Here is a 27,800-nt window from a genome sequence, read left to right on the forward strand (position 1 = left end):
TATTGACACAAAATTGTCCCCGGCAATGGCGCCAAAAACTTGACTCGACTTATTTTAACACAAGTAGTACCCGCAAGTGTACAGGGACAGTGTAGCAATTAGCAAGCAAGAGTATCGTATCCCACAGAGACAAACTTGTATCAACATAACTACCACGAACAAATGTTGACTACTATCTAGAGAATCGGAAAGGTTTGGTTGTTTTCTAACACTAATAAAAGTATATAGTAAGCAAATAAACAAGTAAAAGCAAATAAACATGGAATGAAAAGATAATATGGAGAAAAATTGTAGAACTCAAGGATCCGATGCACAATTCCAAGCTCTTATCCAATCAAATTGCCTCACCTTTTGGTGTCTCTAGAGTTACTAAGTCGATCACAATTATAGATTAAACATACCCCTCCCGAGGTGAGAAACCTCGTAGATTAGGTGCTAGAATTGAAGTCCCCTTCTAATCCTAAAACCCCTAACTCCCAAAAGCTCGATTAGATCAAAGACCCCACTCAAAACCTCAACTCTCCCGAAGTTTTATTGCATTAAGGTGTGAATTATTCTTATTTCCATTAATTATTTCATCTCCCGATTAATCTAATTAATCATACACAATCAAGTGGTGATCAAGCAATTGAAAGGAATAAACCCAAGAATAATCAAATAACTACAAGAGTAAGGTAAGAACAAAATCAATTGGATAAAAACTATGAAATTAATGCATCTTCACCAAGAATTCTACAAAAAAGGTGTTTAGCTACTCATGTTCATGGAGAAAACTAAGTTTAACACAAAGAATCCGAACAAAAACATGAAAGATAGATACTAAGAACTCCCGTGGAACGAATCTATGGAATGAAGTCTTCAATCTTCTGATTTGGAGTCTTCAATCTTCAATTCTCTCTCTAGAAGTGTTCTTGGAGGTGTGTATGAGTGTTGGAGGCCGTAGATGTGTTGAATGATATGAACCCTAGGCGTTTTTTCTTTAATCTCCCATCAAAAATCGTGTTTTTGGCAAGAGAATACGCTGTGGAAGAGCGTACCCGGCCTAGTAGAATTATAAAGAGCAAAATTCACCCGGCCGGGTGGTCATTTTCGACCCCCTTTCTGGCCATTTCCGTGCAGAATTACAGTACCCGGCCGGGTGGAATTTACAGTGTAAAAATTCACCCGGCCGCGTGTAAGCTTTCTGGATAGCGCAGTGTTCTTGTAACAGCCATAACTTCTTCTACCGAACTCCGATTGAGGCGTGCAAGATACCCACGCGAAGCTCTTTCGAAGACGAAGAGATTGATATGCATTATGGGCTGATTGGACTTCAAAATATCCAGTAAATATTGTCTCAAATCAAGGCTGCTGCACATCCACATATTTTGTACCTTTTTCTACACATTATTAACAAAATGGTCAACATACCAACATAATAGATAAGTAGATATAAACACATCCATTAATAGACAAAATATGATCAAGTTCATACATAACCACCCTCTAAAACCATCTAAAATCCAAGTATGTCAACGGGTAAAAAGTGAAGGACAATTTTCCAGAAATGGAATACACATAGTTTTGTGGGATGGACGAAAATGGAAAGTGCACATATTTTTATGGGACAGGAGAGTTATTTTCGTCACGAGATTTTATATAGTTTTATTAGTTAGATGAAGAGAGGATACAGTAAGAGTGAGAAGAGTAGAGATGATGTTTTTTTCATTTTAGAAAATGTGTCATGTTTAGTGTTTAGTGAGACAATCCAAAGGAAAACGTGACATTTTTAATTGGACTGAGTGTATATTTTAACTCGTGACAAGTTCTAGAAATTGTAAAAATTGGTGAGAAAAGCTAGTAAAATTTGAATTCTAATTTTGTTTTGGAGTGTTAGTTTTAAACTCTCTCCGTCTCAACTAAGATGATACACTTTCATTTTTGGTTTATTCCAATTAAGATGAGACGTTTATATTTTCAGCATCCGTTCCATAGTAGTGGAGACGCTTTTTCGGCACGCGATTTAAGAAAATTTGTGTTAAGTGAGTTAAGTAAAGAAATAAGTCTAATAAAGTAGGAAATGAAAAAGATAGAGAGATGAAGAGAGATTATAAAAGTAAAAGAGAGTATAGCAAGTGAAAAGAAATGTGTTGACTTTTACCAAAAATGAAATGAATCCACTACTATAAAATGTACAAAAATTACAAAAATGACTATACTACTATAGAACGGAAGAGTAATAAAATAACTTCTCTCCAATCAATAATACACCAACCACTTTATCTTATTCAAATTAAAATATTCATCACTCTCCTATCTTTAAAAATATAATCTATTGTTAATTTAGTTCGTTCCATGAAAATATACACTTTTTATGTACTCTATCCGTCTCATTACAAGTGATAGATTTCTTTGAACACGGAATTAAGAAAATGATATATTTTGAGTTAAAGTGGAGAGAGGAAAAAATAAGAGAGATAAATAAAAATAAAGTAAGAAATAGAGAATAAAATAAGAGAGATGTAATCAAGTAGGGTGTCTCCACGTCGTTCTTCGCCCGTCGCCGCGACGGGCGACGGACGTCCGCCGTAGGCGGGAAGGGCGCCCACGCCCGTCCCGAGTGCCCGTCGGATGGGCTCGCCCTTGCATCGACGTTCTACGCCCCGTCCGTCGTGGGTAGGACGTCCTCAGAAAATTAATTTTTTTTTAAAAAAAACTCTATAAATACGGTCGTGTCGAAATTTTAATTCCAAAAATTTTAATTTTAATTGTGAATTTATTAATTTTATTGCGGAAAGTCCTAGTGAAATGGGAAGGCTTAGTGGCGCGTCGGCAGGTTTTGTGGAAGGATCTGAAGTGGAGGGCCCATGGGAGGCCACCAGAGACATCCTAAGAGATGATTGAATTTTTTGTTTTTTGCTAAAAGATGAAATTGACCAGTTGTGGTTGTAACAACTCAAAATGGAAAGTTGATTACATAGTAATGAAAGGGAGGGAGTAATATCTTTTTCTTTTTTGAGACTTATTCTGCATTAATAATTTCAATTACTTTCTATTTTATTTATATTTTCTTATGACTGTACATTAAAATCCATTATATTTTAAATATTTTTATTTTTAAAAGAAATAAATTGTGAATTTTAAAATATTACTAATTTAAAAATTAGATTACAAAAAGGACGCACGTCGTACTTCTTGAGGTACGTGTCGCCAGCCTTTGCTTACATCAAAGTTTATGTTACTCCACACTTGTTCGTCCAAGAGTACATAGATCCTTGTGCAATAAATATATGGTCAATTTTGTTACATATAAAACGATTTTCTGGTACTACTATCATTTTCCAAATATACTCCTATTACGACAAAGTATAACTTATGCTGTAGTAATTAATGTAAATATGGCGTATGGTTTGTATTAAAATGAAATCCCTCTTAAAATAATATCGTGACACCATAGTATGTTGGATATTGGTGGCAGAAAAATTGTTGTATAAATGTACAAAATATTGTGGTCGTTTTTCAGTTTTTTTTTTTTGCCATGCCAACTTATTATTCATCCACGTAGTATAAATGATTATATGAATCGTATATGTGATATTTTAATAAGTGGTGACACCCTAACACTCTCATATGTCATATAATACATATAGATGAGTTCAAATGAGAAGGATCTACTATGTTTTAAATAAAAATGAAGAATTATTTACAAATGAAAAGTATATCTATTATGAAGAGTTGTGATGGATTCAACTTCTTGTTGAATGAGGGAAAAAGTAGGAGTACATGGGAAATACTTCCTCCGTTTCCCATAATTTGTACTAAATTTATTTGACACCTAATTTTAAAAAATATAATAGAAAGTCAGTTTAAAATTGGTGGCATGCCATCATACTTTTTATATATTACTTTTATAATAAAATGTGAAATGAGAATTAATTAATGAATATGAGATCCACTTCACATAATAATAAAAGTGAAAAGCTAAATATTTAGGACGGACGAAAGAAAAGGAATAAATTTTCGAAACGTATAGAAGGGAGTACTAAATAAAACATATCATTTATTTTTTAGTACCTTTTATTTGTATTCATAGAGATACAAATTTAGTAGAGGAAAAAAAAACTTGCTCCTACAACTACAAGAGTTAGATTTGCTTACATCAGTCGATAGAGTTTGAAGGAAAGCTATATGAAATCAAAATTTGATTGTATAGCAAAATTGAAAAGGGCAACGCGATTTATTCTTTATGCATTTGGTTTGCAGTTATGGAATACACATAAATAAAATTTAAAACACACGATTGATTTTGATTCCTTATCGGTCAGGGTTAGACGCATCCTCGCGGAGTAAACCCGACCCGATTGGCCGCCAAATCGAACACAACCCGGAAACTCTGCTGCTGGATATTCCCGATTATCGACAAGCCGGCGTTGGTACCCGCAAAAGCAAAGCAAAATTTGCCATCACTATCCACCGGAATCAAGTAATTCGACGCCGGCAGCGACACATCCGCGCCCTCAAAATGCAGCACCACCGTCGGCACCTTCACCTCCGTCTTTCCGGAGAGATCGAAGCACGTGTCGAAGAGCGAGAACTCGAATCACGCTTCAGATTCGGAGCCCGGCCACGAACGCGTCCCTCAGCGCCACATACGCGGGTCGGGTCAGCCTGGTCACCGACGTGCCCGAATCCAAAATCACCCCGCCGTTTCCGATCCCATCGAGCTTGAAAAGCGACGCCGTGATTCCGCGCACACGCTTCCCGCCGACCGAGATCCCGTTCAATCCGAGGTAGTAGAACGTGTCGAGCTTCGGATTCGTGAGCAGCGGCGTGTACACGGCGTTCCTCGAGGCGGCGGAGTCGCCGAACACCATCGACGACGGGTTGGAAGAGGCCGAGCGGTCGACCAGCAGTGGGAAACTTCTTCCCGAATCGCCCGCCGGCTTGGGTGGGAAAAAGAGAGCTTCCGCGGCCTAGGCCTAGCAGCCGGCGGCGCCGACGAACAAACCCTCGTTGTCGTGGCCGCAGCCGAAGGCGACGTTGCTGACTTTGGTGCGCCGAAAGGTGGGGGTTTCGGGAGAATTCCCCGGGCGGTGAAGGCCGTCGCCGTAGGAGACCTGGTAGAGGCATTTGCGGCGGGAGTTGCAGCCGGGGGAATCGAGGAGGCGGCAGAGAGGAGGCGCAGGTGACTCCGAGGAACGAAGAGGATTTTCGGATCAAAAAAGCGGGTCGGTTTGGGAGTAGCATTTCCTGCAGGGGGAGCATTGGACCCAAACGACGTCGCTTCCCGTGTCCAGGACCATGTAGACGTTTCTGGGCGGAGTGCCGATGCCGATGCGGGTGAGTACTCTCCGCTCCCCTGCGCGAGGCCGGAGGTTACAGAGCTGCTGAAGTCTCCGGCGCCGCGTGGCTTGGTGGAGGCGGCCATGGCGGAGAGAGCTTTGGCTCTGGCGGCATCACGCTGGAGGCGGAGTTTGAAGAGGGAGTGGGGGGATGAGTTGAAGGCGGGAGAGAGATTGTCCACATGGTGCAAGTTTACTGAGAGAGTGGATTCGGATTCGGATTCGGATTCGGATTCGGATTGGGATTGGGATTGTTGAAGTTTGGGGCCATGAGAGGGTTTGAGGGGAGGGGAGGGAGGTGGGGATGAGGGTCTGATATTCAACATCAAGTGGAGCGGCGAAGGAGACAGCGATGGCGGTGAAAAAGGACAGGAAAAGGGGAAGATGTTTCCCGTTCATCGCCGTGATCAGTGTGAAAGAGAGAGAGAGAGGGGCATTGGGAGTATAAATAAAGAGTGGAAAGTGTAAAGCGCGACAGAAAGCAGCGGTTTGTTTGGAAGTATTGCTTTGGATTCTCTGAATTGCAGGAAAATGATGCCATTGCAACAGCTTGATTTCTAATTTTATTGCCTGCTGTAAAGCTATGATATTTTACTCTTTTAACTCCATGTTTTTAGCATTGTTACCTACTTTGATATTGTTGAGACAAATTAAAAACATGGCTTGAGGGGAGGATCCTCGGAGGGTTCTGTTTCGCAGCGGCAACACCACTTCAGTCTTCAGCAGCGCGGCTGAGTGGATTTTGAATTTGGGCCTGACCAAGTATTTAATTGTTGTATGGATTGGGCTTGGTTTGATCGTTAGGTTCAATGGATTGGGCTTAGTTTGGATATTTTGTTGGGCTAATGCTTCGTTTTGAATCTTTTTATATCGGTAATTCCCTCCAGCCCACTGTGATCTTCCCTTAAGTTTTGACTATCCAAACGTATTTTCGCAAATCGCAATACTAAGATCGTATTCTGAATCGTGATTATAGAAAACTTCAAATGATATTGGGTAGTAGAATTTCAGTCAGGCTTTGAAGAAACCACGAGGAATTTTCTGGACTTCGTAATTAAGTATAGGCCCACATCCCTTCAACCATTAAACATAATATGTGAAGAAAATATAAAACCGTCTCGAGTTACGAATATCACATCTTTATGTTTTACTAGAAAAAAATAAATTCAGATTCTGATCTGATAATTTATTTAAAAGTTATTTTTAACCAATTATTAATTAAGTTAGGTAGGCATCAATTTTTAATTAGAATCGACTTGTGATTAATTACTGTATTTTTAATTATAGTTTACTAAATCTCTAATTCAAATTTAAAACAGGATTCACTTATTTCTTCTCAAGGCTTTAGTAACCTCTAATAAGATTATAAGAGTTTGCTCACCTATGGTTTATAATTTATCAATCATAACAATTGAAGTTGTGTGGTGATAGGAAGCTATTGATTATATGGTCAAGTGTCAATCATGTATATAGGGCCCAACCCAATAATATTAGGGCCATGTAACCCGGAACTATTACAAACTAGTACATGTTATGATTAATCCCAACCACATTCGCATGGATAGCATTAAATCAATCAACAAAATCAAATACAACGTGCCTTTTTCTAACGTAAATTCACCTAATACAACCGACACTTTTGTTCATGGCATGTCTGCCAATCAATTACCCAAATGCTTAGAATTTAAAAGTTTCAATCATTACCACGATCTACGTACTAATTTACTTGAATCCAAAATCACTCCATAAAATTCTAAGAGTAAGTAGTATGTAAATATACTAATATGTTCGCATTTGAGTCTTGAGATAAATCCATACGGAGTACTTATTATTTTTACCTGAAAATATTGCCAAAATATTGCCAAACTGTGTAATAAAAAAAACAGAATTTTATTTTATCTTAAAATGTTCAGATTGAGGTAAACAAAGTTGAACCTTAATTCCCACGAGCTGAAAATATGGAGGTGTCAATTTTTGGCACTAGTTCGACAACAATGCTTTTAATTGGCTTAAAAAAATGCTTTTAATTGGCTTCTAGCATGCTGCAAAAATAATGTTTTGGCCCACCACTCAGAGTCGGAATATGCGTCGTACAATTTTTTCAGAAATTATAAGGTGCTTCCACTGTATTTTTGAAAAAGCAAGAAAATTGTTTTCCATTTACCTTCGTATCTGTAATAGTTTGAATTCATAACTTATTAGCTAGATATAAAACGTCTTATAATTAACTAAATATTAGTATTTCATGTCTAGAAACTTCAACTTAGCAGAAGCCCCTATGCATGAAACGATTTCAAAATGGAGTAGTATAATATTGAAGTAAAGTAAAATATGAAATATATAAAAAAAAAGCACGAATGTTTTTACGGGCAAATAGGATTCTTATCAGTTACTAGTGGCGGACACAGGTGGAAGAGGTGAGGGCTCAAGCCCTTCCCAAACTTTTTTTTTTAATAAATTTCTATTATCTAAATTTTCGAAATTATTAAAAACTATCCTTAGCCCTTCCCAAATTAATATATTTGGGGTTTAATGGGAAAGAGATTTAGTGGAAGGAGGGGCTGAAAATAAAATTACGAGAAAACTTATTGGAACCATGGCCGCCGATAGAGTTATTTAGGATGAGGAAGAAGATGAAATAATAAAACCTCTTAAACTTCAATGAATATAATAATAGAGCATCCGAATGGTGCTTAGGCCAGCCATAGGCTAGCAATAGGCCGTTTCCTGCCGCCACGTCGAACACTTAAAAACCCACCTGCACGTGATTTAGCGCCATAGGCCAAACCCTGAATAAAAATAATTCAAAATATACTACATTTACGGAATTAAAATTGACACATATACGGAAAAATAATCCATTCCTTTAAAAAAAAAAGTACATGATTTTTTTTTAAAAAAAGGCTTCCACACACGAGCCCGCCGCTTCTACTTCTGCCGCATCGCCGTCGCCGTCGCCGCCGCCGCCGTTACCGCTGCCGCCACCCGTGGTATTCGAGCCCACGTTGGAACCGCTAGCGGTGCCCTCGCGATCTCCAAATCAACACGCATGCTCTCGGCATCTCGTGAAGAAACATCTTCTCCGTGGGTCGGTGGCGGCCTTCCACTCTTGGAAGACCTTGACATCCGATCCCGCGTATGGTTACGCGAATGGAGAGTGTACTCGAGTGGGGGCGGGTGGGAGGGCGGAGGATCGGACCTCGCCGGCGATAGGGGGATCCGCCTCGCGCCGCTGCGCCCGCTTACGTCCAGCCGGGCGGGGCGACCGATAAATGAAGGAGGGATGGAAACCCTCGGCATCCGGGGGAGGGTCGTGGACCCGCCGCTGCGCCTGTTCGCCGCTATAGTTCGGTCGCGCTTCTCGGCCCCCCGGCCGCACCCCCGGGAACTTCCGAGTCCTTCGCAACAAGAAGCACTCCCGGAGGTGCACTCTTATACTTCCCCTCAAGGGAAGCGACTCGCGGCTATCCTCCGGGCGTCGTCCTCATTACGCCCTTGCGGGCGACGGAGGCGTTGGCGTACAAATTCGCAAACGGCCCACCGCGGCCCGGTGCGCTCCCACCTCTTCCGGACCTCCTCGTTGCGAAGCCCTTTCCCCGTGCGGGCGGTCCTCCTATAGGCGACTCGATCTTCGACCACATGTTGACGGACCCGGTTGTTCGCAGCCAGCGGATCGCCCGCACACCTCCAACCACCCCTCGGCCCCGGGGTACTCATCCTCCGTCCACTTCCGCCGGGGTGTGGTCCAGCGGGCTGCGATGACTCGCCGACCGCCTTGGCCTTCCTCGTCTTCTTCGGCGCGCCCGCCTCCCTGGACGGGAGTACCCGGATCCTCGAGATCGATCCCATATCATGCATGACGAGAAGGTCATCGCCGGTGAACGCGTCTCCGGGTCGACGTGTGAGACAGCGTCAAAAATCAAGCGAGGGCGATATACCGTGTCCCCTCCGGTGACCCGAACCCCGCATCCCGGGATGCATACGTCTTGCATCCCCGGCATCCCGCCACATCATCCCCATCATCCGCTGCACATCATCTGCTGCGCATAGCATACCCCCACCCGGCGGACCTGCCCGCCACTCCTGCCCGCGCCCCGTCATCCCCCACGGCATACCCCTGCGCCCCCGCCGGCGCCCGGCCATCATCCCCATCATCGATTCCAACGGATGTTAAACCCCGGCCCATCGCCCCCATCCGGATCCACAGTCCCGGGTGGGAGTCCGAAAATACACTCGTCGTTGATGGACTCGTTGTTGTGATCCATCGCTCGATGATTCTCTTGCGAAAGTTAGAGAGAGAAACTCGTTAAAACAAGTGGTGGAAATGAAAATGAAACGAAAATCGCGTTTATATAGTTTTTTTTTTAAAAAAAAAAAACAAAATCAAGGGTGGCCGTCGACGCCCAATGGCGCTACGATCGCCGCCATTTAGCGCCACGTCGGCCACCACGCCGAAACGCTAGCCCATTTCGCCCCGTCGATGCAATGATTTGGCTAGCCGTCGCCAGTGGACGAATCGGCTAAACCGATCCTTTGCCGACCATTGCGGATGCTCTAACAATTGAAAAAGTCAATCCCTACGACCTATTAAATTGTTTCCTAAATTTGACACTAATGTTTTTATTCAAACGAGAATTCCAACTTGTAACTGGGGGTGATGTCAATTTTTTCCTTTTCTTTTGTCATTCTCTCAAAATATAAAATCTTTAGAAATAATATGAATTTTAATATATAATTAATCTAGTAAAAAGAAAAGATAAAGTAATAAAATTAATATTAAGGAATTGTGGAGTCCATTTCTTAAAAGTTTTTATTTTTCGAAATAAACTAAAAAAGATTTTCTATTTTTTGAAAATGAAGGGAATCGTTTCCAAAATTACGGTGTATTAGATAATTATGCATTTTTATGTATAATATTTATTGCTTTAGCAAATTAAACACGAACATGAATTGTATTATTCTTTTTGTTAAACTTGTGTTGGATTAATTGTATATATTAGATATTTATGTATTTTTATAATTTTTACTCCATTCGTCTCAAAGTGGTTGAGGTATTTTGTTGGACACATGATTTAAGAAATTGATGTGTTAAATGTTAAAGTGGCGAAAGTAAAATAAGAAGAGAATAAAGTAAGATAGATGAAGAGAGTAAGGTATAAGAGATGACGGCACAAAACAATAGTCCGTTCATGGACGAATGGGGTTTTAGTGAGAAATTAATAAATTAAGAGAAAAAGAGAAAAAGTAGGTAAAGTATAAAAGATAGAAAGAAAAGTAGATAAAAATATAAGAAAAAAGCTTTCCGATTTTAAGAAATAGGTAGCGGATATTAAAAATGCGAAAAACGAGATTATTTCATGGTCGAAAGTGAGTATGAAAAATTTTAGTGAAGCCCCTACCAAATTTTTTTCCTGCGTCCGCCACCGTCAGTTACTATCTATTAATTTAACTTATTACAACGACTATGACATGCTTGTTATAAAATTTAGAGTTGTCGCAATATATAAGCTAGGTCTTGTTTTCATACACGTGGTGTTATCTTCCACCAATCGAAAATTTTACACTCCACACATAAATAGTCACATGTTTGAATAAAAACGTTAACGTATCTATTATGTGTTGATGAATTTCTCTAGGGTGTAACAATTGGTGTTCGGAGAATTTCGTTTGTGTAAATTGTGTTTTTCAGTGATTGTGAGATTTTCTACTTAAATCATTAAAAAGAAAAAACAAGGAATTGTGAATTATTGTAGACTAATAAATTCATCTAATATACCTATCATATATGTGTTTCCCATTGGAAAACAGACATAATTTGCGTTTCTTAAGTGGACACTAGAGAATTTATAACGAGTATGACACGAATAATTAATGAAAGTTTACTAAATTTCGCTAAAATAAGCTTTAAAATGTTGCTATCTGTCCATTTATGCCCCGCCTTTTTCCGATCGATAAGAGCTCTTGCGTGCTCTTGTTAAAGCTGAAGTGAGATACTTTTTCCTTTATCCTTAGCTAAAGACAACACCACATCTCGTCTTTTAAGTAGAGTGGCAATGTCCACTTTTATTAGTCAATTTAAAAAAAAACATTTCCACAATATTAAAATGCATTAAAAATACTGGAATATTATTACAAATTACAAAATAATTAAAAATTACATAATTAAAATCCTAAAAATTAAAAAGACCCACTACTCGTTCGAATTTCGCCAAATGTAATTGATTAGATCTTTTGTAGCTCGTGTGGGCTCTTGTATCGCGCGTGTGTGTTTTCTTTTATTCCTCTCGTTCACGTCGTATGCACACCTCGGCGTGGGGAGACCTCGCGTTGAGTTTCCGGCTTCATCCTCGTCATAAAGTTAGCCGATCGGTCCTTCGTCGCTATAATCAAGTTGTGCAAGATAATACAGGTGTACATGATGTCGGCGATATTCTTAACGTACTGAAGCCGAAGGGGACTTCAAATGTTGAATCGGCCTTGAAGGACCCCAAAAGCTCTTTCGACGTCTTTCGAGCAGACTCTTACGTGCGCAAAAGAATCCGTCTCGACTCTTGTGGATTGTTGAACTTCTTCACAAAAGTCGACCACCTTGGGTAGATACCATCGTGAGATAATAACCCATGTGGTATGCATTTCGATTGACGGTGAAGTCGATCGCCGATGCTACACCATTCAAAACATCATCGAAGAGTGGTGAAAAATATTGCACGTTCAAGTCGTTGTTGGATCCGCAACCCGAAATATGCATGCCAAATCCATAGGCGGAGTCGGCGCCGCTTCAAGGATAAGCGTTGGACCGCCGCCTTCTGTGGCCGCTTAAGTATGCCCCTCCAGGTCGGGCAATCCTTCCACTTCCACATGCGATCAATGTTGCCTAGCATACCGGAAAACCGTGGACTGTTTCGTGAAGATGAGAACGTTGACAATCTTAGGTGGTGGATGCTTGAAGGAATTCTCGCCGAAAGCAGAATGGGCCGCCGCAAAAAATTTTAGGCATAGAATTCCGATTGACTCACCTACATGCAAATACTGCTTGAAGAGGCTGTTGTTTCCCAGAGCAAGTTGCTGGATGGCACAAGTACACTTTTGCAACGCCGAGAGACTTTGCCGACCGGTTGCTCGCACCGATTGAAAGTATTCAACACGGGTGGACAATGTGTTGACAATACGCATAAACAGCCGTATTGACATGCGAAAACGGCCCGAAAGCAATCTTCGGATACCGCGGGTGGTCGGAAATATGTCGGCAACAACCTTGTGGGCTCCTCCCGATCACGATTGATGTAGCAACGTTTTGATCTAGTTGGTTAAGGAGGAGGGCGGGGGTATTGGCGGCGACATAGGCTTCATGGCGGCACGATATTGTTCATAATATTCTTGTTCTTCGCGCTCCGTCCCCAATGAGATCGGTGAAATGCATTTTGAATTTTTTTGAGATGGTTTGAGTGAGACAGGAAGATGTAGATGATTAGTATGAAAAAATATGAATGAGAAATAATTTGATGTGAAAAGTGGATGATAAATATGTGTATTTATTAATGATTTTGGAATTAAAAAAATTCCAAAAAAACGTCCATAAATGGCTCTTTTTTTGGGAATTCAAAAATATATATTTTTATTTTTGGTATTATTTTGAATTATTTCAGATTTTTTTAAAATAAAGGAAAAAATCGCTCACGGTACAGACGTGCTCTTAGCTAATACGCGTTGCAGCACGGACAGACGCATTGCGGGGGAGAGCTCGTCCTTGCGCTGCACGACGGACGGATGATGATTTTATACCGCTGTGGATGCGCTAAATATTGTATTGAAATAACAACAAATATGTGGTATGGAAATAAATTTGATTATTAAGTATTTATTAATAAATTGATAGAGTTGAAATAAGCAGTTTCTATGTTTTATGTACACTAGGATATCTCCAATCAACCGCAATAACACTAGTGAATCATACAGAAGAACTTAATTATAGATGCATAAACTAAAACTACACTTAGATTATTTTTTTTACCAAATAGAACATGCTCAAAACCTATTAAAAGGGCGATAAACTATAGAGCCGTCGTGAAAAGTCAACCTTTAGACATTACTCCATCCGTCGTTAAGAGTCTTATTTACATGACAGCAAAGTTAATGGAATAAAAGTCACACTTGATATATTACTTTAAATAAAATGTGAGTAGAATGAGTTAGTGAAAGATGAAAACCCTAGTATTTATGATAAAAGTGAACCGGACTTCATTCAGCGATGGAGGGGAGTAACATTTATCAGTGAAATTAGGGTTATCAGTGAAGCAATATTGTTATCACTAAAGTTTGTTTTTTTTTTTCATGTTTTTTTGTTTTTTGTTTTTAAATCTACACACATTAGTGCCAAAGCCTAACATTGAAGAGGAATCATTTTATCAGTGAAATTGTATTTTCTCGTATCACGGTATGTATGTACCATAAATTATGGAGTATGTTTGAATTCGTCAAGTAAATATATGAATTTAATAATTTAAAATTTGAAAATTTTGTATTCTATATAGGATTTGAACCCATGATTGTAAGTTCATGCAACAACGTGTTGAATTAATGTATTATCTTCATGATATAGGTCTAAAAATGATTCCCGTATTCGTAATACATTACTTCCCCCGTCTGAAATAGGAGTCTCATTTCTTTCAGTATGGGTTTTAAGAAATGCTAAGAAAAGTGGTGGAAAAAGTTAGTGGAATTTAGGTCTCATTTGTATATATTAGTTTTAAATGATAATGTGAGTGATGAGTCAGTGTAAACCCTTATTTTACAAGTACTAAAACTACTACTAGTACATATAGATATCTTCAGTGTCTATATATACTTCTTCCCAAAAATAATATTGTTATATATCAACCTTGTAATAATAACTTATTTCTAGAATTGTTGTTATGTACTACTTATGTTTCAACATTGTTCTATGACCTCATTCCAAAATTACCGTTACGTGTGTTTCAACTTTCAACATCGCCAATCAACGGATTGAGATTTGTGAACACATTTATTATATTAACTAATCATTTAAATTAAAATTGTTTTGGAGGAATATGTTGTATACAAATAAGATCTAACAAATAAGAATATTCAACACCTTTTTTGAGGTTCAACAATGCTCTTAATAAAACTCAGTGTTAATGTTGTGAGGAATGGAACAATACGAGCTAGAAGTAACAAAATGAATTTTTTAAACATACTCCATCTGTCCCATAAAAACATGAACATTTGAAATGACATGAGAATTAATGCATCTTGGTAAAGTAATTAGAGAAAAAAGAAGGATAGTTAAATGTGTATTAGTGGATAATGAGATCCACATTATTTTTAGTATTTAACAGTTGTAATGGAGGACTATAAAAAGTATAAGTTGTAAATAAATTGATGTATATAGATAATGGTTGGAGACAACTTTTCATAAATTAAGATGCTAATATTTTTGAAGAACGGATGAAAATGAAAATTACATATATTATTATGGGACGGATGAAGTATTTGAATAAATTTTTATGTTATTAAAATGATTTTGTAAGAGGGAGGGAGGAAGGTCACATAGATCTCGTGGTGAGCTTTTGCACATGTGAAGAAGTCCTTAACGGGACCATAATCTTTTTATGCATTTATATGCCTTACAATATAAGGTCGGCTTAAGGGCTAAATTCGTCATTTTGTATGTGTAAAATATGGAGCGTCCATAAACCTGTTTTGATTTGAAGGGTGTTAAATTGTGAATCATTACTCGCACGTGTCACATCTATTTAGCAACTCATTTTCTAATATTCACTTCCCATAAAAAAATATATGTTTTTTATTACTCCCTTCATTCTTTAGTAATGAAGGCGTTTATTTTGACACAAAAATTAAGAAAATTGTTTTGGGTGAGTTAAGTAAATGGAGAATAAAGTGAAAAATGAAAAAGGTGGAGAGATGAGAGAGAAAAAAATAAGAGTGAGTAAAATAGATATGGAAAAATGTGTTGACTTTTACTAAAAAGGAAAATGACTCTATTACTATGGAACATACCAAAATGACAAAACGACTCTATTACTAGCGAACGGAAGAGTAGTCATATTGTCATGGAAAGTTTTATCCAAATTTATTATCCCTATATACCATCCTAAAAAACTAATAATAATATGTGTCTCACTATCCACTAACACTATTTTTACTACTATCACTTTTCTTATCTCACTTAATTTACCAATTTTATCTTAATTTCCATGTTATATCATATTTTTATATTTTTATGGGATGAAGAAAGTATTTTAATTTGGTTGCACAATGCCAATATGCTTGCTCATTAAAATGGTGTGAAAAATATTTTCCTCGAATATTGCTTCTTTCGAGTCCTTCAAATTTGAAATTTAATTTTGTGGAAACAAATTGCAAAGTTATAGTGCCACCTCTCTGTCCTTTCGAAATTTAATTTTGTGGAACCAAATTGCAAAGCTATAGTGCTACCTTTGTCCTTTAAATAGAATTTATTTTATTTTAGGACGTGGATCCAACAATATACTATTCCCTCCATTTTTTTATAATTGAGGCAAAAAATTTTGATATGGGGTTTTAGAAAGAAATGTTGGGTGTGTTAAATAAAGATAAAAAAGTAAGAGAGAGGAAAAGGTAGAAAGAATAAAGTATAAAGTGAATAAAGTAGAGAAAATAAAGAAAAGAGAAAGAAAGTAAAGAAAGAGAAAAATGTTACTATAAATGACTCAACTATGAAGAAACTTCCCAAAATGAAAAATGATTCAACTATGAAGAAACGAGGAGTAACATTTTATCTACTATTTTTTTCTTTTTCAGTTTAGCTATGAAAATTTATTTATGCATAATTGTAAAATAAGAGATATAGAAATGAAAGATGATTAAGTAAAATTAGTGGATAATGAATCAAATGAGAAAAATTTTGTAAAATAAAAATTCATAATTTTAAAGGGCAAGATTAAAATGTAATAGTAGTTCACACTCCTTCCATCCCATAAAAATATATGTTCACTTTCGATTTTTGTCCGTCTTATAAAAATATGAGCATTTCCATTTATGAAAAGTTACCTCAATTTATTACAATATACATCAAATTATTTTACTATACAACTTATACCATCATTTTATTACACATATACATCAAGTTATTTTAGTATACAACTTATAGTCTTATACCATCGTTAATACACTAATAATACTCAATTAACTACATTTTCATCCTCTCTCTTACTTAATCACTTTTATCTTAATTCTCGTGTCGTGTCATGTCATATGCCATATTTTTATGGGACGGAGGAAGTATTTTTAAAGGAATGAGAGGAATACTAATTAATAACTGATCTCTTACTATTATTATTATTTGTAAATTTTATTCATGTTCATTTAATCGGAAATATTATAATGTTAATATATTTTGAGGTATTTCTTTCTTTCGTTGGACCTTCAATGTTAAAATCTTGACTTCGTCATTATTTATGACTACGTCTAGAGAATAATGTAATGGCGTTTATTTTTAACGTGATATTCATGTCATGGATATTGCTGTTTGTTAATAGCAAAATTTAGATTCAAAGTTCATCGCTCTTTCTTCTCAAGTGTAAAAATAGAGTAAAGTTCTACTACTAATTTTTTTTGTTGTTGTGAAAAATAGATGTAACATACCGTCGTGTAGGGGCACCGGGCAAGGGGGGCTGCTACGACAATTTTCGCACAACTCACACAAAATTACAACAACATTAATTGACCGGTCCAGCTGCGACAATTTTCGTTATCTTTCTTTTTTATCATTGAAATAAAAAAATACAATGAGAAGTAAGGCTTAAAAAGATATACATGATTCAATAATTATTAGCAACTTTAAAGGTTAAAATTAAATATAAAAAAAATTATAGTAAAATAATTTGATATAATAGAATTCTAATTAATACTGTACTAATAAAACTAGAAAAGCCACTACAATGAGATTTTTTTCACAATAAATAGGTTTCACAATACTCCTCCGTCCGACATTGTAGTCTATTCTTTAGGCAAGATTTTAAGAAAAAATTGTGGAAAAAAGTTAGTTTTAAATGAAATGTGAGTGAAATGAGTTAATGGGAGATGAGCCTTATTACCATTTATGGTAAAAGTAAATTAGGACTCCTATTTGTAAACAGACTAAAATGAAAAAATGGACATCTATTGACGGACAAGGAGTAGATAACAGTAAGATGAACAAATCATTTTCCACCGTTCCCTTTCAAAGGCCTTGAGCAATCAACAACTTCCAAATATTACTCTCTTTAACTAAAAAGCTAATATGAATTGTTTTTGAGTGAAAAATTGACTATCAAGAACCACATATGCAAATCGTGGTACTTTATGAAAAATATGGAGAGGAAGAGGGGCATAGTTGCAAATACAAGCCACTCTCTCCTTTTAACACCATAGCAATAAATAACCACTTCATGCTCCATTGCCTCCTTCTCCTATGCAATGGAGCAACCTTCACCATGCAACGCCTCCGCTGCCACGGCGACAGAAAAAGGCAGCACGCGCCACCCCTGTCTACCGCGGCGTGCGGAAGCGCCACTGGGGGAAATGGGTGTCCGAAATTCGGAGCCCAAAAAAGACGAGAATATGGCTTGGCTCTTTCCCGCGCCGGAAATGGCGGCGAGGGCATACGACGTCGCCGCCTATTGTTTGAAGGGCCAAGGCGCAGCTCAATTTCCCGGAAAGCATCCATCTTCTTCCTTGCCCCTCCTCCTCCGCCGCCAGAGATATACAGGCCGCCGCAGCTATGGCGGCTAATATGGTCGCGGAAAAAGCCGGCTCTGCCGAGGACGATTTCTGGGCGGAGATAGAGCTGCCGGAGTTGAGTGATCATGAATATTCATCGCCGGAGGTATGGTGTTGGAGTTCTAACTCTGGAGACTTGAACTTCTATGGTGATGCTGTGTCTATGGATTGTCATGATTGGATTACTTAATTAATTATCTTTATTTTGTTCTAGGAGTATTCTTTGTGAACATATATTTTTGGTTACACATTGTTGTTATGTATTTATTGTCTCATCTAAATAAATAAATGGTAGTATGTGTTTAATTTAATTGTTTCATATATAGACATTATATCTTCGTGACAACAAATTAGTTATAACTAACTTTTAAAAAATATCTCAAAATTTTAAATGCATATAACTATCTTAATTTTAATTATTTTGTCACATAACATATATCTAATTAAAGATAATTCTATAAGGATTCCAATGAGATCATGCACTCATATGTTTTGATGTAAAAATTTGATAATATTTTTATAAATTTTCATATATTTCATAAAACGATTTACATCAAGATAACTTACATAATATGTCAATATAATACATGTAAAATGCCAATATAAAATTCGTTGCTTGTCATGTATTCGTTGGCATATGTAATACACTATATTGACAAGGCGATCCAAATCCCTAATTTATGTAGTTATTCTTAACTTTTTAATATTTAAAAACAAAAAAACAAAATTACACATGACAATTTATAGGCTATTAGATCTCTAAACTCCTATGATCTTAAATTAGTTCATATTGATATATCTTAATAATGTTGTACTACTTCATTATACAATTGTTCTTACACATTGACAAAGGCATATTTCATTTCTTGTCTAGTAATTTTTCATTCAGTGTATCTGTAGAATCATATAACGACGCATGCTATATATATGCATAAGTTTATGCAAATGATAATACTAATTACCGAAACTAAAAACGAGATTAATTATTATCATTCGAAGCATCAACATCATCAATAATATTATTGATAGATATAGACAAACTACCTAGACCATAACTATAGTAGGATCACGATTTCAAGATTCATCGCCTCCTTTTTAATTAAGCATGTCGATCTCACGCCCCACAAATAATGAAATTGGGTTTCCATCTCCTTGTTAAATTGCCATAAAAAAGTACATGAACTGTTGTCACATGAAACAATAGATTGACGGAAAACAATACTCTTAATTACAATCTAAATATATATTTTTGGTTAATTAGTTTTAAATTTAGAATTATGTATTTATATATACCATCCTATTTTCCAATTTGAACATTACCATTGATAGTTATACATATAGAAAAGAGATCAAATAAGAAACCCTGTAAAGTAGGTGTTTTCCCCGATCTTTCATCTTTGGAAAAGAAAATGAAATATGAATCGACCCTTTTTCGTTCACATAAATAAAAGTTTGTATGATATATTGTTGTCACACATCAAAATTTATGAAATGTATAAAATTTTAGGATATAAAGATCTATTTGAAGAGAGAAGTAGTAATGACGCAAAAGTAGTATCTTTTTCAAGAAGTAATTTTTTTTCTTTTTTACTCATATATTAATTGATCGACAGAAGATAAGAATTGGGAAATATTGACACATGATCATCCCAAGTTTTATAAAAAGCTGCACATGGAACCTAAATTATGACCAAAAATACAATCAATGTTTTATATTATCATTGCATATTTAGCGAATTCAATATATAGGGGGTTAGGGGACACATGACCACACCAACTAACAAAAAAAGCTTTACATGGAACATAAATTATGGGAGTAACAAAAAAAGGTAATCGATGTTTTTTTTTTAGAGATAACTATACAACTTATACAAAATGTTTTATCTGCGCTTCATATTAGAAAAAAATGTTTAAAATGTATATAAATCATATAAAATTTTTATTCGTATTTAATTTTAGTTTTATTTTGTGTAGACTATAGAATACAAAATGTTTTATGATTGTTTCATGTTGATATACAAAAAGTTTTATCGTCTTATATTGGTACAAAAAATTTCATCATTGTTTCATGATTTGTCCCCATGTAGGTAATTAAAGAGTTCCCCTCCAAACACATGTGACAAAATGTTTAAATTGAAATGTATATGAAACTTCTCGTATTATTTATGAAAAATTTCAAACATTTTATACTATATAACATAGGTGAAACATTTTGTATGGATAGTATGAGAACCCTTTATTTTAACAAGGCGTATTTAGCAATTCAATATAAAAAATATAACGGACCCTACGACCCGCCCCTCGTTTTTGGATCAATTATTCTTATATTGAAATTTTTCGAGTTCAACTTTCACTAAAAAAAAATGCGGCCTTTTTGAAAGACCATTGTGCCGAAAAAATTTCCAAGTGCTAGCAACATCTCATTTTGCTAGCACTTTTCGAGCACCCGTGTGGGGGGAATACCGTTTGGGGCCGCAAATTTGTGACGATTTTTGCAAGCACATTTCTTTGCGAGCACCTTTTGCGTTAGAAATAAGGCAAGTCCGCCTTTTTTACATTTTTTTTTGAAAATTTGGGGTTTTTGACTCCATTGGAAAAAAATTTGGGGGAGGCCTCCATTGTGCTAGGTTGTATACCCCATTGTGCTAGAAAATTTGTGGACCATCAATGTGGGGGGCAAAATTTGGGGGTCTCGGCTAAATTTTTACTCTTTTCCAAAAGATTTTTACAAAAAGAATCAAAAAAATTTTTTATTATAAATACTAATATTATTTTTTTTACAAATTATTTCCGGGATAATATAAAATAAAAAATAATAAAATGAAAAAAAATAAAAAAAACTCATAAGTTTCGAAATAAATAAAAAGGTCTTACACTTTTAATTTATAAGACTAAACCTATTTTTCACTTCTCATTTGCTTAACTTGTTCACTAAGGTTCATCATTTTTTGAAAACCATCTCATTCTTTCTCTCAAAATCCGAGCGCATCTCCTCATTTTGTCTCACTAACTGGGGATGTTTCGCTGCTTTTTTCCCTTTCTCTCTAAAGATTTTTTCGCCACATATTTTTTCTCAAAGTCCTCGCCCCCCCATGTGACTTGCCCCGCATTGCTTGTCCCGCCGGACCTTTCCGGGGCGCTTAACTCCAAACCGAGCCCCCAAAAGGGACAATTTCCCAAAGATTAGGAAATAGTTTCCCCGTTGTTTTGTCCCCCCTCCGTAAATTTGTTTTCTCTTGTTTAGTTTCCCCAAAATTTGCCTAAAGAAAATGACTTTCAAACGGGAACTTCTATCTCATTGGCCCGTAATTCACCCGCCATTGCACTAACTTTCCCCTTTTAAAAAAAGCAAAGACATGGGGTAAGTATTCTAAATTAGCAAACAAATCAATTTAGACGGCCAATCTAAATTTTTAAAGGAAGTTGAATTTTCCTTTGAAAAATGCAAGAGCAATTTATGGGATCAAAGTCCAACACCGCCAACAAAATCATGTACAAATTTCACTACCAATAATAATAATAATAATACAAACTAAGAATAAAACAAAACCAACTAGAATAAGACTTCCACAATAAAAAGGAACCCTCAAGATCACAAATCACAAAAAAAAAGGTTGGAAAATGAGTTAGATGAATTCACCAAACTTAAAAAAGTAGGGGAACAAGATGAAATAAGATAAAAGGGAATTAAAGATCCTCTTTTTTTTCCGGGGGAAGAAATGTTTCCCAAATTTTAAAAGGGCAGCCATCAAAAGTTCATCAAAGCCTTTAAAATTTTGGGGCAAAACCAAAAAGGCTTACCGTTTTGGGATGACCACCTATATATAGTACTAATGGGATGTAATGTGCTACTAATTTTTTTCCCGCTTTAGGGAAAGAAAGTTTCTTTTGAAAAAAGGGTAGTCAACTAAAACTAAAAAAACCCAAAAAAATATATAAAATCTTCATTCCATAAGTAAGAGTAAAATGACAATAAAAAAAAAAAGGGGTGAAAACTAAAAAATAATGAAACTAGAAACCCAAAATTAGATCTTCTAAATATAATCTCTAGCGTGATAATATAAACTTCAACATATTCCAAGCAAGAAGATTAGACTATAGCATCATAAACTTACCAACAATCCTACAAGTGCAAATATTCTACCCGAATATTTCCAAAGGCATATTTTTTGTTCTCAAATTAGTTAATATATTATAAATTTTGGGAAAAAATTTCTTAAAACCTCACGAGTAGTTTTAATGGTACAACAAAATGCAAAATCATCAACAAACGGATGTGCAGATTGGGAATGTCAAGAATCAAAAACCAATACCAAAGTTGATTGAGCAAATACGATTTCAACAGTTTTTGGAAACCCCCTTCACAACTCGCCTTTTGGTTTTTTCCCAAAAATTTCAGAATCAACCATAAAACAAAACCATAGATGCAAGGGAATTTCCCTTTTTTTATTTAAGTTTAGACAAATAATTAGTATGCAAATTAATATTAATATGAAATTACCATTTTTTTAATGGGGGCCCCAAAAACAACACTCCTTCTTCCCCAATTTTTTTTTTTAACCCAAATAAATTCTTTTATGCCCATAAATCCAGGAAAATCCCGTTGTTCTCTTTGGGCCAGAAGAATATTTAAAAAGCAATTTAATTTTAAAAATTAAACAAGTTAAATCGAAAATGCAAAATTTACCATTCTTTTTAAAATACTAAATGAAACAGATCCCTTAAAAATGTGTTCTGGGCTCCCTTTCCCCTATCCTTGTTTGCGGTTTTCTTTGGGATTTTTTTGGGAACCTTACAGCTTTTAAAACCTTCCACAAGAGTAAGCCTCCCATAAAAATTCGAAATAAGGTGGTTTTTTTTTTTATCTTTCAATTTTTTTTATATGATCACCGTATTTGCCCTCGCATCTTTTACCAAAAGCAACTTTGACGGGGATCTTGATTATATTGCCCCTTTTTTTAGAGGTTCTAAAATAAAAATAAAAAAAATGAAAGAAAAAAAATTAGAACCCCGCCATTCCAGGGGTACTTTTCATCAAGAAATCCTAGGATACATCGAATATAAGAAAAATCGAAATTTTTATGCTAATGGTTTATACAATTACCCGAAATTCCAAAAAATATGTTTTAATGCCCCCGAAGTTTACTTTGATAAAAGAGGGGAATTACACCCCCAAAAAACTGTTTCGCTTGCCACAACCCCGAAGGGATCAAACTGCAAATCACTACAGGGTTTTGTAACTTCAAAAATTATAAAAAATGTATAAAATTAAAAAAACCGCTACTCTCCATCCCCCCAGCCGTAGTATACACGACCCTTTTTGATCATTTTGAAAATTTTTGCCCCGATCCCCCATTTTAGATTTTATCTCCCCCTTTTTCCCCTTTGCATCATTTCCTTTTCCCCATCATCATCGAATAAATTCAAGGGGTTTTGAGGCCCCGCGTCCCGTAGCTCAACATCGAAAAGACCCAACGTTTTGGCCAAGGCCTGTTTCCCCACCCGGACCGGGGGGGCCAATTGGGGGGGAGGCTCCCGCCCCGTAAATCCTCCACGGGGATTTTCACCACCAACACCCTACAAGATAAAAAACAACCCCCTTTCCCAATTTCAAAAAATAAAAAGTTTGATGGGGTTTATTTAAAACCCCAAGGCAAAAAATAATCCGATCAGAGGAAAAGTTTCCCCTTTAAAAACCCAAAATAATATCAATCATCTAATAAATCATACTAATAAAATTTTTAGATCCAATATTTCCAAATTTTTGGGATTAACTACTTTTCCCATCTCTCATAGACTTTTTTTTGCCTTTTCCCACACCGAGGAAGGGCTTCTTTCAATGAGATGAAAAATATTTTCTCAACATAATGTTCTAACATCATGCAAATATGGCCAACTGGGGAGAGCCTTTTTATTTAAAAAATGAAAATAAGGGATTTTAAAAAAATAAAAAGAGGGAAAAAACAAGGGGTCAAAAAAAATAGCTTCTATGGAAAAAATATTTACTAATGAGTAATTTGGGGTTATAAAACGGGAATACACACCATTCACAAGTCCAACAGTGCTCATTATCTAAGGTAGCCTTCTTTTGCTTAAGTTGTTCAAGTAATACCTTTTGCGATTTTTTAACAGAGGTTTCAAGGATTATAATGGGTTTGGGTTTCCTGTATTTGTCTTTGAAACCGGAGAGGGGGCCGATGATGCAACCGTGCCGAGGGGGCGATATAAGAACTGCCCCAAAGGTGCAGGGGGTTTTCTTTTGCGTAAAACTAAACTCAATATGTGTCACAAGTAAATGCAATGGATTTTTTTAACTTTAGTTATACTATCTCAAGGCTCTTATTAAAAAAAGATAATAGGGACATCGGGAAAATTTAAATATTGACCCTATAATGCCATGGATATGCAAAGGGCCAAAGGTAATGGGGATCACTTTTTACACTTTTTTTTCCCCTTTTCAAGAAAAAGTTTTGTTATCTCGTATAATCGGGGAAGTGGGTAATAACATTTTTTATTGGGATTTTTTTCCTTTGACTTAATGACTAAGCAAAGAATTTGGCACTATATCCATAGAATTTCATATGAAATATATTTCGAGTCATCACAGACTTTTTTAAAATTGAATGAAAAAATTTAAGTGCTCATAGAAGAATATAATGTTCTGGGTGATTTACTATCAATTCAAAATCGGGAAAAAAAATCAAAAGGTTAAAAAATTTTAATAGTAAAAAAGATTAAAATTTTTACCAAGATCATCCCTAATATCCAAAAATTATATTAAAAATTAAGGGTACACTTCATATATTTATATTAAAAAAAAATATTACATTACCCCATATTTAAAAAAAAAAAGGGGCGGGGCCCCCCTTTAAAAAGCCCCTAAGGAAAGTCATGAACCCCGCGATACAATCATTTCGACCATACTAATATGTGCAATTCTTTATAGTAATAGATTGTTGGGTTCTACTCCCAAAATATGCAAAGAACATAAGTATGGGAGCCATTTTTTATAGATAAAAAAATTCGAAATTTTTCAATTACCTACCAGGGGGTCTTCTTTTAAATTTAAAAAACTCAAGTTAGACTCAAAAAAGTCATTGTAGTATTAAAGAGGGTTTGGTTTTGCTCATACATACACACTACATCATATAGTATATTTCCGTAGTTTTTGAAACAAAGATTTTAAACAAACAAAAACAAAAAAAAATTTCCAACACAAATCTATCACATTCAAAAGAAATAAATCTACCAAATTAATAAACCCAAAACTATCAACACAAATCTATCACATTCAAAAGAAATAAATCTATCACATTCAAAAGACCTAAATCTATTAGAAAACAAATCATCAAACATTCTAAATTGCAAAAGTAAATTAATCGATCAAATATGAATTTCTATGAATTGGAACAAACATGCATTAGCAGAAACAAAAAATTGTAAGCAAATTGAATTTATAGATAAATAAGGGAGATTAGAACCTCAATTTGAGAGGAAGAGGCTGGTGGCAAAGCATATAGAACAAAATATCTCGTAGTTCCTCAATCGGTGGCTGATCACTCGAAATCTGTTGTTCCAGCGTTTGTTCCTCAATTTGAGAGGAAGAGGCGATCACCGAAATCGGTTCCTCAATCTATGAATTGGAACAAACATGCATTAGCAGGAAACAAAAAAATTGTAAGAAAACTGAATTTACAGATAAATAATGGAGATTAGAACCTCAATCCGAGAGGAAGAGGCAGGTGGCGAAGCAAATAGAACAAAAATATCTGTAGTTCCTCAATCGATGGCTAATCACGAAATCGTTGTTCCAGCCATTGCTCCTCAATCGGTTTGTTCCAGCAGTTGTAAATGATCACTAAAATCGTAGGTGGCGAATCGGTCTGTGGTGTAAGGCAGAGAGGGAGAGGGCGTAAATGAGAATTAGGGAGAAGAATGGCGAGATTTTAGGTCTCTACAAACACAAAATGTAAATAAGTTAGACAAATTAATATTCATTGTTTTCTTTTTCTAGTATTCCCAAAATTGTTTGAATCAAAACATTTTCGTATTAATATTCAAAGAATATTAATTAAAATGAGATCATAGAAATTGTCATATCCGAATATTAATTAAAATGAGATCATAGAGACATTTCATATCCCTAAATAAAAATGGGTTAAATATAATAAAGCAATAAATATTACCTAAATTATTCATAAAATTGGAATAGTCACTCTTCCTCTTCTTCATCATCATAATCATCACCATCATCATCTTCTTCTTCTTCTTCTTCTTCTTCTTCTTCATCTACAACCTCTCTTAGAATTGGAATCATTGCGCCACTAGGGTCATGATGTGGAAGGTCTATGAATTGCACATCATCAGAAATTTTGTGAACTTCCACTTCGTCTTCTTGGAAAGCCGTATCTTTTCCAGTCTCTTTCATGGTGGTGTAACTAGAATCAAATTTCTTTGCTCGAACCTTGAACACTAATCGCACGTTGCTTTGTCTTTTTTCTTACTCGGAAAAGGTACATAATAAACTTGAGATGCTTGTTTGGCTAAGACAAAGGGATCATATTTCGTACTCCTTCGAATATTCACTTCAGAATTTTGTACTTTGGATGAACAATTGTACCACCGTGTGGAGGTGGAGCCGATATACCATACACAGTTAAACAAGACAACTTTCTTTATTGGTCTTGCACTGATATTCCACCTCCACAACTTCTTTTAAAATACCATAGAAGTCATCCTCGTCATAGTTGTAATTTGACCTCTAATGCACACCCCAACTGTGTGATGGATTTACTCTTTCCATAAGAGTCTGGTGGAATTTATATCCATTGACAATACAAGCATTATAACTCGTGACCGGATCAATGGTCTCAGTGACGATAGTACATATGACTATCGTGAGCAAGTTATTTTGGCCATGTATACCAAACAATAAGTATAAAATTGCTTCATCTTTGTGACAATTTAAAATGTACAAAACAAAAATATATGAATACTTACATATTCATTAAACCATGACGATAATGACTTTCTAATTCTTGATCTATCTGGCGTGTTATTCCGGAAGACTCTCGCAATTGCTCAACGAACATGATGTTATATTCAAAAATCCTTAACTAAGTAGCGTATAGGTAGTTCAATAATTCATAATTAAGGAAATCAAACTTACGCTCAAACTCCTTTCTTCCGAGTATTAAGCATATGTAAGTATGTGCGCTTTGTACTCGAATTCTGACAAGAATCGTGTCCGTCCCTTTCAACACATCTGGTATCATATGTGAAGATTTGAAGCATATCTTTATGGTAGTAGATCCTCCTCCATCGTCGTTACAGAACATCTCTACCTCGGCAACGAACATGTGACTTCGAAGTAATGAGTACAAAAATGAGATGATTCCTCACCAAATATGCATCGATATTGATGTTTCCCAATGACCTTATTCTTTACATTCAACTTCAACCGCGTCTGTACGTTCAAACGGATACATCCATCGAAATGCACCGGTCCACGACCAATGCCTCCATGGAGTCAAAAAGACGGGAAATATCATCTCAAGCTTGCATAAGGTAACTACAATCGACTCACTGTACTTTGCCATATCAACATCTCGTATCCTCGTACGTGAGATCTCTAAAGAAATTGCTCAACTCGTCGGGGTTCCCATCGCGGGGGAAGTAACTCACAAGTCCAAAACAGGT

General features: G+C 36.1%; 2 pseudogenes; one reads left to right on the top strand and one right to left on the bottom strand.

Annotated features, from left to right (window-relative positions):
- Positions 1-4,197: 4,197 nt before the first annotated feature.
- Positions 4,198-5,815, bottom strand: LOC125210548 (annotated as a pseudogene).
- An 11,978-nt stretch (positions 5,816-17,793) lies between these two features.
- On the top strand, positions 17,794-18,412 carry LOC125194709 (annotated as a pseudogene).
- Positions 18,413-27,800: the final 9,388 nt, after the last annotated feature.

The sequence above is a fragment of the Salvia hispanica genome, chromosome 1 (assembly GCF_023119035.1).
Source record: "Salvia hispanica cultivar TCC Black 2014 chromosome 1, UniMelb_Shisp_WGS_1.0, whole genome shotgun sequence".
Taxonomy (NCBI): Eukaryota; Viridiplantae; Streptophyta; class Magnoliopsida; order Lamiales; family Lamiaceae; genus Salvia; species Salvia hispanica.